We start from the raw sequence: 12,356 nt of genomic DNA, 5'->3' as shown, positions 1-12,356 counted from the left end.
TGAGGTGTAACTGTGTGTATTGGAGACCCGGTAATACAGAAAGGTCATCGAAGGCCTAGTGGACAATCCGAGACATTTATTGGTATCATTTAGCGCGATTGATTAGACCACTTGACAAATGACAAATGACATAACAGCACCCAGCTCAGTGAAATCTGCGATTCAAAGACAATATGTTGTTGGCAAACGGTACTCCCTGTAGTGTGTTGACCAAGCTTTTAAAGGATGATAGTAATGGGACAGGGGCACGAGCAATGTTGGCCCAGTCTGGGCTGTTTCCCACATAACAGAGTTAGAAACACCACTGGTGAGGCAGTAAGGCATCCTCTCAGTCAACCAATTAGAGTCCCCCCCTCCAGACTCGCAGCTTCTCCCTGGTTCAGATCTACCTGGCGACATCCCCGCAATTGATTAACGAGGTTTATGTTTGCCAGAGAGGCAACTTGCTATCAGTGACTGGGCCTTTTATTGGAATAAAAGTTGGAAGAGATTTATCAATTCCTCGCCATCTGTTTAGCAGATAATATTGATATCATCGCCAATATTAAATTACACGAGTCATTAATTGATTTCGACTACAAAGCCAACGATGATTTCAGGTGCGTTAGCCATGTTGAGAGACCTGACAGAAAACAATGCATTACCTGTAATTAATTGAGTTTAAGCCAGTGGTGACTAGCACGGTGAAAAGTGCAATAGAAGTCCGGCAGACAAACAATGGCTAGAAAATTAACTGGGACATCAGCTCGATGTCGTCGATAAAATGACTGTCACAGATTGTTGAGGTTTTGGTTAGTTCTCGTCTGTCGGGGGTTTCTATGACAGCTGGTGACATCCGAATCTGTCTGCTAAAACATACAGATGTGGTTGTCTTGTGAAAAACATGCCACGCTGCTTTGAAGTATCTGTCCAAATGAGTAATTGATAGGCAAGGGATAGATTCGTAATGTACCGTTGAACAGTTTTAATGTCAATAATGTTATTGAAGTGTTTAAAACATGATACGTGGGTAGTGATGGGTTTCAGATGAATAGGGTGTAAGATCAAAGGTTGTTGTTGTTGTTGTTGTTGTTGTTGATGTTGTTGTTGTTGTTGTTGTTGTTGTTGTTGTGGAGGGTGGAGTTAGTGATGTGTAGGTTGGGGGTTGTGTTTTTATGTGGGGGTAGTGATGTGTAGGGTAGGGAAGTGATGTGTAGGATGGGGGTTAGTTATGTGTAGGGTGGGGGTTGGTCATGTGTAGGGTGGTGGTTAGTCATGTGTAGGATGGGGGTTAGTCATGTGTAGGGTAGAGGGGATTAGGCATGTGAAGGATGGGGGTTAGTCATGTGTAGGATGGGGGTTAGTCATGTGTAGGGTGGTGGTTAGTCATGTGTAGGGTGGTGGTTAGTCATGTGTAGGGTAGAGGGGATTAGGCATGTGAAGGATGGGGGTTGGTCATGTGTAGGGTGGGGGTTGGTCATGTGTAGGGTGGGGGTTGGTCATGTGTAGGGTGGGGGTTGGTCATGTGTAGGGTGGTGGTTAGTCATGTGTAGGATGGGGGTTAGTCATGTGTAGGGTAGAGGGGATTAGGCATGTGAAGGATGGGGGTTGGTCATGTGTAGGGTGGGGGTTGGTCATGTGTAGGGTGGTGGTTGGTCATGTGTAGGGTGGTGGTTAGTCATGTGTAGGATGGGGGTTAGTCATGTGTAGGGTAGAGGGGATTAGGCATGTGAAGGATGGGGGTTGGTCATGTGTAGGGTGGGGGTTGGTCATGTGAAGGATGGGGGTTGGTCATGTGTAGGGTGGGGGTTGGTCATGTGTAGGGTGGTGGTTAGTCATGTGTAGGATGGGGGTTAGTCATGTGTAGGGTAGAGGGGATTAGGCATGTGAAGGATGGGGGTTAGTCATGTGTAGGGTGGGGGTTTAGATGTCTAGGGTGGTGGTTAGTGATGTCTAGGGTGGTGGTTAGTGATGTCTAGGGTGGTGGTTAGTGATGTCTAGGGTGGTGGTTAGTGATGTCTAGGGTGGTGGTTAGTGATGTCTAGGGTGGGGGTTAGTGATGTCTAGGGTGGGGGTTAGTGATGTCTAGGGTGGGGGTTAGTGATGTCTAGGGTGGGGGTTAGTGATGTCTATGCGGGGATAATGATGTATGATATAACATCAGTATGCCTAGGTGAAGTTAATGATGAGCTGTGTACATTTAGTGAAATGTGATTGGATATGATAATGTTTTTTGTGTCATTTGATACAACGTTATTTATCAAGGGAGAAATGTGAGTGATGTATGTGACCTATGCAAGTTTAAAAAGGTAAGAATCAAGGAAGTACTATAATAAAACTTACAAAAATAGTATCATTTTATTCCTTAAATCAAAAAAAGTTAGCACAATTCACAAATATATAACAGATTATTCCAACAAAACTGTAATTCCATCAGTTAGAGTCTCATTTCTATCTTCTTTAACTAAAAACCTTTGAACTCGCAAATACAGGAGTATCACTGCCAATAAACTAATGATTGATGACGATCAGTATATGAATGTCTATATAAGGAAGTATGAAGAATGCGACTGTCCAAGTGATGACCGCCTGTAGCTGTCCTCCATTCACATCCTTCTGTCTTCTTTCCTTCCTCCAAATTCCAACGTGTGTGAGTGTGTGTGCACATATTGTATAATACTCTCTCTGTGGGATACAGTGGTTCTCACACCCGCCACTCAATCAGCCTGTTTATATCCCACAAGGGAGTAACAGCACTGTAATGCATAGCTGCGTTATGATTGTTGTACATTATATTGTTGTGCATAACAATCGCTCACAATCTACTCGCAGTTGTAGAAGAATGGTTGGGCTTTTCCTTCTGTAAGGTATGAGTAATGATGTTTATTCCTTTATTCTTTTTTTAGGTTTGAATATGGATTTTAACATTCAACTTTGGAATCTTTGAAAAATCATCGTATGAAGTTTTTGAAAAAGCATTTTTGTAAGATTTTAGTGGCTGTTTTAATGGTGTTACGGGTGCAAAAGAATTGAGTGTTTATGTTTTCACTTTCAGAATTTTTTAATATCATAAAATATGGTCGGAAAACGTTTTGAAAAATCATGAAGTTTTTGTGTTCTTTAGACTATTTAAATGGAATATTTTAGGTTTTTAATTTGGGTTTGATTTTTAAAAAAATGTTATATTTGTATCAACACTTCATTATGTTATGAGGTAAACATACCAACTATTCACTTATTTGTCCCATTTTGAATATTTTGGTATGGCAGATAAGATTATTTCATCAAGCTTTCATTATTTGCTCAGCAGTATTGTGTATGGGTATCACTTTCCCCAAGAATTGTTTAATCACAATTTAATTCTGACGGAAGTTTAGCCATGTAAACGACGAGCATTTAAATGTGTTGAGAAGGGGCTCCAACAAGATAATGGCTGAGAAGACGACCAGCACACAGTGTGTGTGTGTAATCGGTTTGCGGCAAATAACTTGTACAAATGTAAATTTGTAGTTGTCATGTCGGTCTTGTTTGCTTAGATCGCCAAGCATGGCAAGTTGGCCATTTTCGGCATTTTGTCACACACTGCAACAAACACGTTACACTTGCCGTTTGTGTGTTCCCGCCTGTGTCGTCTTTAACCCCGTCCGCCAGTCAACATGTCAAGAAGCTGCAAATAATCCAATTTAGGAGTTTTATTTTAAACAATTAAACCGCTCAATAACGATAATTGAACAAAAATGTCGTACAAATAAAACTGTGCCAAGGGGCCTTTTCTGCGTCGAAATATACATGTGAGAAATGAATGTAAGTAGTCGAACTGCGTCTCGATGGTCGTTGGGTTGGGCTGATTGTTTTCGAGGTAATACACATTGGAGTCGTGACATGTTCTAGACTTCACGTTGTCTCCCATCTTTGTTCTATTGCAAATTAACATGGCTCAAATGTTAGAGTTCCTTGGACTTTGTTTGCTGTGGTGTCCGAGACGTTGACTTTTACCAAGGAAATATTTAAAGTCGTTGGTGATACAGTCATATCAAAGTAGCACAGATAGTCTTTGCTATTTCTCATTAGATGTGTCCTGTCAGGGCGCAGAAAAAATGCCTGGTATTTTGAGGCACTTTCTTCCAAAATAAATATTGTGGACATTTTATAGCCAATCTGTTACATTTTGCAATTTTATTTCATGGTCATCGTTTAACTGACATTCATTATTTTAGTTACTAAGCAACTAATTGATATTTTTCAGGTAATTGGATGCTTTCCTTTGCTAGTGTCAGTTTTATTTTTTTTTACTAAAACCACTCAAACCTTTCATATTAAAATGATTGTGTCATGATTAAGTAAAGGAATATGAAAGAATTCATCACTGTTTCATAGCAATCCATAAACACAATCTGTCATCATATGGCATAATGACAATCACTAGATTGTCTGGTCCAGACTCATTTGTTTACAAACAACATCATACAGCTGTATTACTGCTGTAACAAATATCTGCTTATGCCAGGAAGTCATTGGTTGCCAGCAGTTGAAATGCTTATCCATAGGAAATTTAACTCAAATGTTTGAAGTTCAGAAAAGTTCATGGATGTAATATATTCAAGGTTGCATTTCTAACCTGAAATACCTTGAAAATAAAATACCTTGAAAATAAAATGCCTTGAAATTAAGATACCTTGAAAATTTCACGGTATGCATTAGTTACTATTGTAAAATCGACTATACTTTTAGCAGTGATTTCTTGATGTGGATGAGGTTTGGCCGCATCTAATTCTATACATGCACTAGAAAGAGTTCAAGTCTAAATGGATCAAATTGATCCAACTGCTAGTTTGATCAATCACACGTATACAGTGAGAAAGTTAGCACGGACACTGTTATAATACATTCATCCTATTATTGCCCTGTTTTGATATAAATATACAATCTACGTGAGAAAAATGAGCCATGCAAATTTGAAAATAATATCGGATGAATCATAAACTTTCAATGAGACAGTGAGTTGGAAGGTGAGAGAGTTTGTCTCGATGTGACATTTCCCAGGTGTATCAAACTGTGAGCTCAATACGTCTTGTCACCTGGGGTACAGAGGGTAGTCACGAGAGCAGTGATGCCAGCTTGTATTGTCAGTGTAATAGCTCGCTACAAGTCCATCACAAGCTAGCCGACTCAGATTGTCATCTAATAGCTCCTCCGACAAGCATCACCGACAAACTTCACACAGTCTTCGTGGGGTCAGTGATTTCCGTAAATGCATCGCGAGATCCTGCCTGTCTTCTCTTCTCCCAACACACCTATCTTCTTGTCGTCTAAGGCTAATAGGCCTAAACGGGGTGTCTCTGCACTTGATAACCTTTCCCATACTCACCTCAGACTTAAAAAAGGATGACTTACTACGAGGATGGTTGAACAGACACACAGGTATTATCTCGTTAGTGTACAGGTGTCTACCAGGTCACTGCTGGAGAAAATTGGCTACATTGACTACGAAGATCAATTTTTTGTGCACGTTAAGCGACAAAAGTGGGCTTTATAGTATAATGATGTTTCTGGGATGAATTCCAAAACTGTTACGTGTCCAAGTCCCATCACTGTGAATCACTCGGGGGAAACAAATCTGAATTAACACATATATCTGTTTTTGCCGTCTGAATAGGGTTTCACGAGCTCGGCTGAATCTCTGTGTTAGTGTGTGGAGTGTCGGACAGTACGTTGTGACAAGGTATTGTATGCAACACACCAAGTGCAGTTAACACATTGTTGTATGCCTGTATGGTAATCGTATTAACTACCATAAAGAACAACATTAAATTTTTTACACACCTTTGCCAATTTGTTCATGAGATGGCAAGAAAGCAATGCTGAACAACCAGAGCACTAGACCCGTTTGATTATTGTATAATTTGAATATATACCTCAAAAAACTCGATGAAAGTTTGTTTAAGAATTTGAAAGTGTTTTGAGGATCCAATCTTCCGAGTTATGATGCATTATGCTGTAATAATCCTTTATAATGTTTTTATGTTGTCTGTGCATGGCTTGCTGTTGTATAGAATGCTTTGAAATAAGGTATTAAGTAAACAAACGGATGGATGTTATGTCGTCTCATTTAAGCTGTGTATGTTCCTGCGAAGAAAAAAGCTCTACAAATGGCAGGTGAATGAGCAACTTCTTTGAAATGCCTTGTCTGTCTTTTACAATTTTTTTTTACATTTTTTTATTTATGTTTCAAAGAAGAATAGAAGTTTATGAAATATGTTTGGAAAGGATGATGAAGACTTCATCCTGTATCAGAAATGGATTGTGTTTACTCCAGGACATCATCTGATCCCCGGCTCCAGGTAAATGAGGTGAAATGGATAGTCAGGATTATTTCACTTGTGTCAAGATGTGTACTGCTGCCTGTATAAATCTAGGGTGGTGGAGTAGCGAAGTTGTTAAAGCGTTTGTTCATCAAGCTGAAGACCCAGGTTTGATCCCCATTTGAGTACAATGTGTGAAGCCCATTGCTGGTGTCCTCCTTTGTGATGTTGCTGGAATATTGCTAAAAGAGGCGTAGAACTAAACTCACTCCTTCTTTTCTATGAATCCTGATCGATGCCATTTTGTTCAATTTTACATGCATGCCCTGATCAGTTTCACATAGATACCCCACAAAGGTTAACATGGACACCCTGATCACGTTAACTTGGATGCCTCATTCAATTTAACGTAGATACCCCATGCAGTTTAACATGGATATCCCACTCCGATTAACATGGATACTACACTCAGTTATTACCACATTCAGTTTAACATGGATACCCCACTCACTTTAACATGGATACCACACTTAGTTGATACACCACCTAGTTTAACATGGATACCCCACTCAGTTAAACATGAATGCTGAGCTTAACATAGATACCCAATAGTGACCCAGCAAACTGTTCATTGTCATGACTAGGGAGGGAATTAAATCACAGACTTTCTGTGCTCACCTGCAGATGCTGTATCCTCTACACCACCAAGGTTTAATAATAGTTTGAGGAATAATCACAATAACAACAATAATAAGTATGATAATGAAATGGTACTCTGCCTGATCCAGTTGAAAGGGTTCTCAATGATGTGTGGGACATATGTGCATAGTTTCAGGATGTTACCCTTTTGTTACCTTTGTTGGACTTTGCAAGGATTATTTGCAAAATGGGAATCTGGAATTAATTACATATGGGTGGTCTTGAGGTTGGATTGAATTCTTCTGGAATCTTCAAACTATCTGTAATTATTATGTTGAAAGGTCTTCCCCGGAATACTTTCAGAGATTACTAGCGTTGATACCCTTGCTCTCCACCCCCAACAGTGATGGTCAATCCCTGATAATGTCATCAAACAAGACAAGATGTCCACTTCAAAGTGGACAGTCATCTCAAGATTGTCCTCAAAATCCTTTCTCTAACAGTGTGTTCAAACCTTTATCATTGCTCCTTGCTAAATACATCTAATAGCTTCTTACTCAACTCTACCCAACCCCAATTGTTGGGGTGTGTGGCCCTCGGGGCAGAAACACCCCAACCGGGGCCAACATCAGAAGACGAAGGTAATCCTTTTGGGCACGGACACCTGCATGGCCTTGTGTGTTTCATGGCTGCTGTCCGCGTGTTAGTCAACTGTGTGGCTTCGTGTATCTGACTGGTTGATACACCTTCGTATCAACCTCTCAGACAATACGATATCGTAACAATCACCTCCAAAGATTCTTGGACACGCCTGCAAAGATGATTGTTTGTTCATGTGTCAAGGGGCTTGAAAAGGATATAAGGGACAATAGATCTTCCTCTCAGTGAAGAAAGCTGCATCAATTTGTTGGACACTGGAGATCAGATTTAGGGAGACGTTTGACACACGTCATTATGATGGCAGTGGAAAGACTACAATGATGCATTGCTAATGCAGGTTAAAGGAAATAGCGATGATACCTGTATTAGCCTATATTTCCAACAACAACGGACAACAAATGAAACATGGAATCTACATAATCAGACATAATGATAGTCTTAGCATGTATCATTCCTTTCTAATCTCGATGTCTCCAGCTCGAAGGTTTTGTCAAGTGTCCAGCAGGCTGAGAGATATTGTGGGAAAAGCATTGTGGTTTGCAAGTATCCCCCCACCGTTAAACCTTGGATAGGATTACTTAGAAGTTTCCAAATTGATAAAAACACATTTGACATATGAAAGCATGTCACTGGTTTCAAGGATTTAGATTTAGACAGGCTTTGTTGTCTGAGGTATCATGGACATTTGTACGAAACAAAATAGAAAATAAATACGAATTTGAAGATTTTATCTTATTGCTCCGGTCAGAATTGTTTGAGAAATGTATATTTTGCCATGATGTCAAATGTTTCTCACATCAGTAAGATCCTTGAAGCAAACTTCAACCAAGAGCATTATACAGTGTATAAAGTTTTAATATTTCTTATTCATCTTCATCCATCTCCACATATACAGTAGAGTTAAATCCTTTTAACCCTTTTAAATCTTAACATTAAAAAAGATCTTTTAAAGTAGTAGGCAACTTTTTGACCTAAGGGTATGACTTGAACTTGTGAGAATGCTCTTTGGTCCATTTGTCAGATATACAATTTTATGATGCAAAAATGCAGAATGAATATTAAACTGAATTTCACATATAGACGTCAGCCTCCAAATGGTTAAATGAAACCCACACGCATTCAGATTGATGACTAATACATCAGCACATCTTTAAGTCGTGATAAATTTGAGGAATGTCTTAAGTAACCTTTAGATATAAAAGCCCACACTTAAAGAAAAACGACTAAAAGGTGGAGATGGAGAAATGAAAGTTAATTGTTAATTCCCCAGGTGTCAGCTTGAGATGTCACACAAATATGACAAGATGAGCTCCGTATAAAATTACACATAAAATTTTATGAAACCATGTATAAAGGATCAAAGATAGCGTGAAACTGATCAAAGACGAATCCCTGTATCATGTCAGCTGATTTTATTTACCACTCGCCCTCCCACCATCAATAGTAACTTTAAGGGTGCTACGACAGCCTTGTCACCACACCGACAAACAAAAGTTGTGAAGCTGCAGTGTGACTAACCTTCTTACTGCTCTTCGGTTGAATGGTTGTCTATTTTCCTCCTACCCATCACAATACCATCACACGCCCTAATCACAGAAATTAAGAATCCCTCGGTTGAGATCATCCCAACTTTCATTTATCTGGCTTCTTGAACGAACAACAAGCAAGAAGTGTTTGTCGACTGACAGAGGATTTCGCACCTCAATGAAAAGACGACCCGTTTCTGCACAGAGTCTGAAATTGTTTGGAGGATTAGGGGATGGGAGGCAAACCTCACAACACCCTGTCTATGCTCGTTCAACAGGTGTTTTCTCTTTGATCAACTTGTACCGCCGTGAAATATCTACCTGTTGACGAGGAGACACAGGTGAAACATTCTTCTTATATACAGGTGTTGTAATCTTTATAGAGTGAAATACAAGTATTGTGTATTGCTTTGGGAGTGATTTAGAAGAGTGAACATCTTGGATCTGTTTTCACATTATGTTCAAGTGCTTTTTCGGAAAATCAGCTTCCTGAAATTTAGACAGAAATGACATATAACGACAGCTATAAGCTCATGCTACAATTACAGTTTTGGGCTTTTACAGGATTTTTCCATCTATATTGAAATTAGAATATTTATACCTTTATACCATTTATTCTGTGGCGCCAGAATATTTTCTGGAATTTATTTTATCTGGTTATCATTTGCTGAGGCATATCACAGACATTGTCAGAATTTATGGTGTGGAACTTTAAGCTATATTTAATTTGATAAGAGAAGGCAAACTTTTAAAATTTTCAGTCAGACAATGAAAACAGATGTTGAGGTCCACAAGGTTTTCGACAATGGTTATTTAAGCAGGAACCTCAGCTTCATGTTTTAATGTGAAGGTTTGCCTTTTTTCTAAATGTTGAATTCTGTAAATGCTAAGCATTATCCATGGTCTAATGGATAGAGAGAATGGAGAATGAATATTAAGTGGTACAGTCCCTGCTGTGCCCTACCAAAATATGTTCAAGGATGGTAGATGTTGTTACCCTGCCTGGTGCTGGACAGGAACAGGATAAAACAAGGATTGGTTGGCACAGAGCGTATGAGTGTTAAGCATGTTATACTGCAGCATGGTATCTGAGTGGGCAGTTTTTTTAAGCCAGGCTGGATGATCGGGTAGCCAAGTGGGTTAAGTGTTCGCTCATCATGTGGAAGACCCTGGTTCGATTCCCCACATGGATGTGATGATTGAATACTACTTTTAGTGACCTTTAACATGATATTGATAAGATATTGCTAAAAGTGGTTTAAGACCATACCTTTTACTCATTCACTGACTCACTTTGAGACAGGCAGTAGTCTAGAATCATACAAACAAACAAACAAACAAACAAACAATGCACATCACTTTGCAAGTGTAACAATCTACACCCATTTCCTGACATTTCATCCAAGTAAGCATTAGGTTGGAAATTAAGTAGGAAATACTTTGAGGAAATGACAATTGTAATAACGACATGCTGATTCTAATGAAGGTATTTCTGAAACGTGTATACGTCTGTCAAACTGTGACATACAATCTATCATTATTTGGACAAATTACAACGTTAATCATTGATCATTCATCACTTATTAATATGACACCGTCTCTACACTTGAGGAAAATTAGAGTATGATCGTAAGCCAAATAGTTTCCGAATAGCAGGAGGATAGCGTGCGACAATATTGATAATAACTGCCACCATTGCCAGCTTTAATTGCTGTTTTGTGTCCGAAATAAATTTCACACTCGTACTTTGAATGACAAATGCTTCACACTTCTCCTTACTTTGTCCATGTGATCGTCCATGTGACCTCTGCCAGTCAGACGCTTCATCACCCATGGTAGTCGCAACGGACGAGCTCGTTAACACTTTCGTAATGAGTTATTAATTTTAACTGATCAAAGAGATACACAGAGTGTCTTGGTCTCACGAGAGTTCTTTGAGAGATATATTCTAACCCATCTCATTCAGGGTGCCTAATTAATGCAATCGCCAATGAGAGATGGGAGTTACTTTCCCCTGTTGTGATCGGTCTTTGGGAAACGGGGTTAAACTCCTGCCTTCCGATGTATCTATTTCTTTTCAAGTATCAAATAAAGTGCCTGCATAAATTCATCTGTGAGAAAAACGCTTTAATACTCCAACTCCTGAGAGAGTGGATGGCCAGTTAGAATCGTCCATCAAATTGACAATTGATTAAATTAATTTGAAAGATACCATGATGGAATTATCTTGTGGATGTTTGTTGGTAACAGTTATGGTCAGTGTTGAATGAATCGTTGCATTTATGGTAGGTTATATTTAAAAAAATTATTTAGTTCATCTCGACCTAGCTTTACGCCTTTTGACATGGATTTCTGTCAAACCATCCATGTCTTTTATACTAGAAATTGACTGCTACACAGCCATGAATTATAGTTAAGAACAGGTTAATTAAAAAGTATTTCCAAAAAGGAGTCCTCATGAATTAAAGATGTTATGCTCTCATATCTTTTGGAGTGACTTAGGTAGAAATAAATACTACTTTCATACTACTAATAAATGACTTTTAGTTGCACTTGCAACCCTGGCATGTATATCACATTTGTGAAAGTTATCACCAGGCATCACCAAATGTTGTATATAGAAGAAATAATGTTTTTTCGATATGCGCATTTGTTCAGGACCAAAATAGTCATCTTCAGTCCAGTCTGTGTCCTTTGTGTTGAGTCATATGTATGTTTCAAGGCTCTGTCGGGTTTCTGCATTAGATCTTGTGATATTAAAGTTGAGTTGAATTTTTGCTTATTTCTTCACCTTTCTAAATAAAACAATTGAATTAACGTTTTCTGGTATTGATGTTTTACAGATGACAGTAATCAACCATTCTTCATTACTAATTCTGAACAGCTTCATCAGTCGGAATAAATTGAATTCTTGTCCAAATTCAGTAAAAGTTTTTGACTGTTTATTTAAAAGATTGTGCTGAACTTCCTAAGGGAATACTATATTAATTAAGCTGTATAGAAGTAAAACTTGCAAGAGATTTGCAATGTATTTATGAACACTGTAAAATGCTAGTCAAAGTCTGCTGGGAGAAAAATGGCCATGAAACTATCGCTACAGTTAAATACCCTTATAAAAATTTGATCTGTTGTTTTCATGAAATAGTTTATTCCATTCCCAATTGCTCGTATCTTTTCAAATAAAAATTGGTTTTCATGGAAATTCATGACTAGTCCCATGTATGAGAGGGAATTAATTATGAACTTGGAG

At 38.7% G+C, this 12,356-nt stretch overlaps 1 protein-coding gene across 4 annotated transcripts in view; it reads left to right on the top strand.

Annotated features, from left to right (window-relative positions):
• Positions 1-12,356, top strand: part of LOC137267589 (histone-lysine N-methyltransferase MECOM-like) — an 82,853-nt gene that overhangs the window by 43,794 nt on the left and 26,703 nt on the right. Inside the window, exon 1 of one of the 4 annotated variants that reach the window (XM_067802079.1) lies at positions 2,768-2,846. The exons of the other annotated variants lie outside the window; for them this stretch is intronic. The gene's annotated coding sequence lies outside the window, so the exon portion shown is untranslated. Of the gene's footprint in view, positions 1-2,767; positions 2,847-12,356 lie in introns of those variants that run through there. 4 annotated transcript variants of the gene reach the window in all.

This window comes from Haliotis asinina, chromosome 16, assembly GCF_037392515.1.
Source record: "Haliotis asinina isolate JCU_RB_2024 chromosome 16, JCU_Hal_asi_v2, whole genome shotgun sequence".
NCBI lineage: Eukaryota > Metazoa > Mollusca > Gastropoda > Lepetellida > Haliotidae > Haliotis > Haliotis asinina.
The sequence above is the reverse complement of the archived record's forward strand: the minus strand, read 5'-3'. Positions and strand labels throughout refer to the sequence as shown.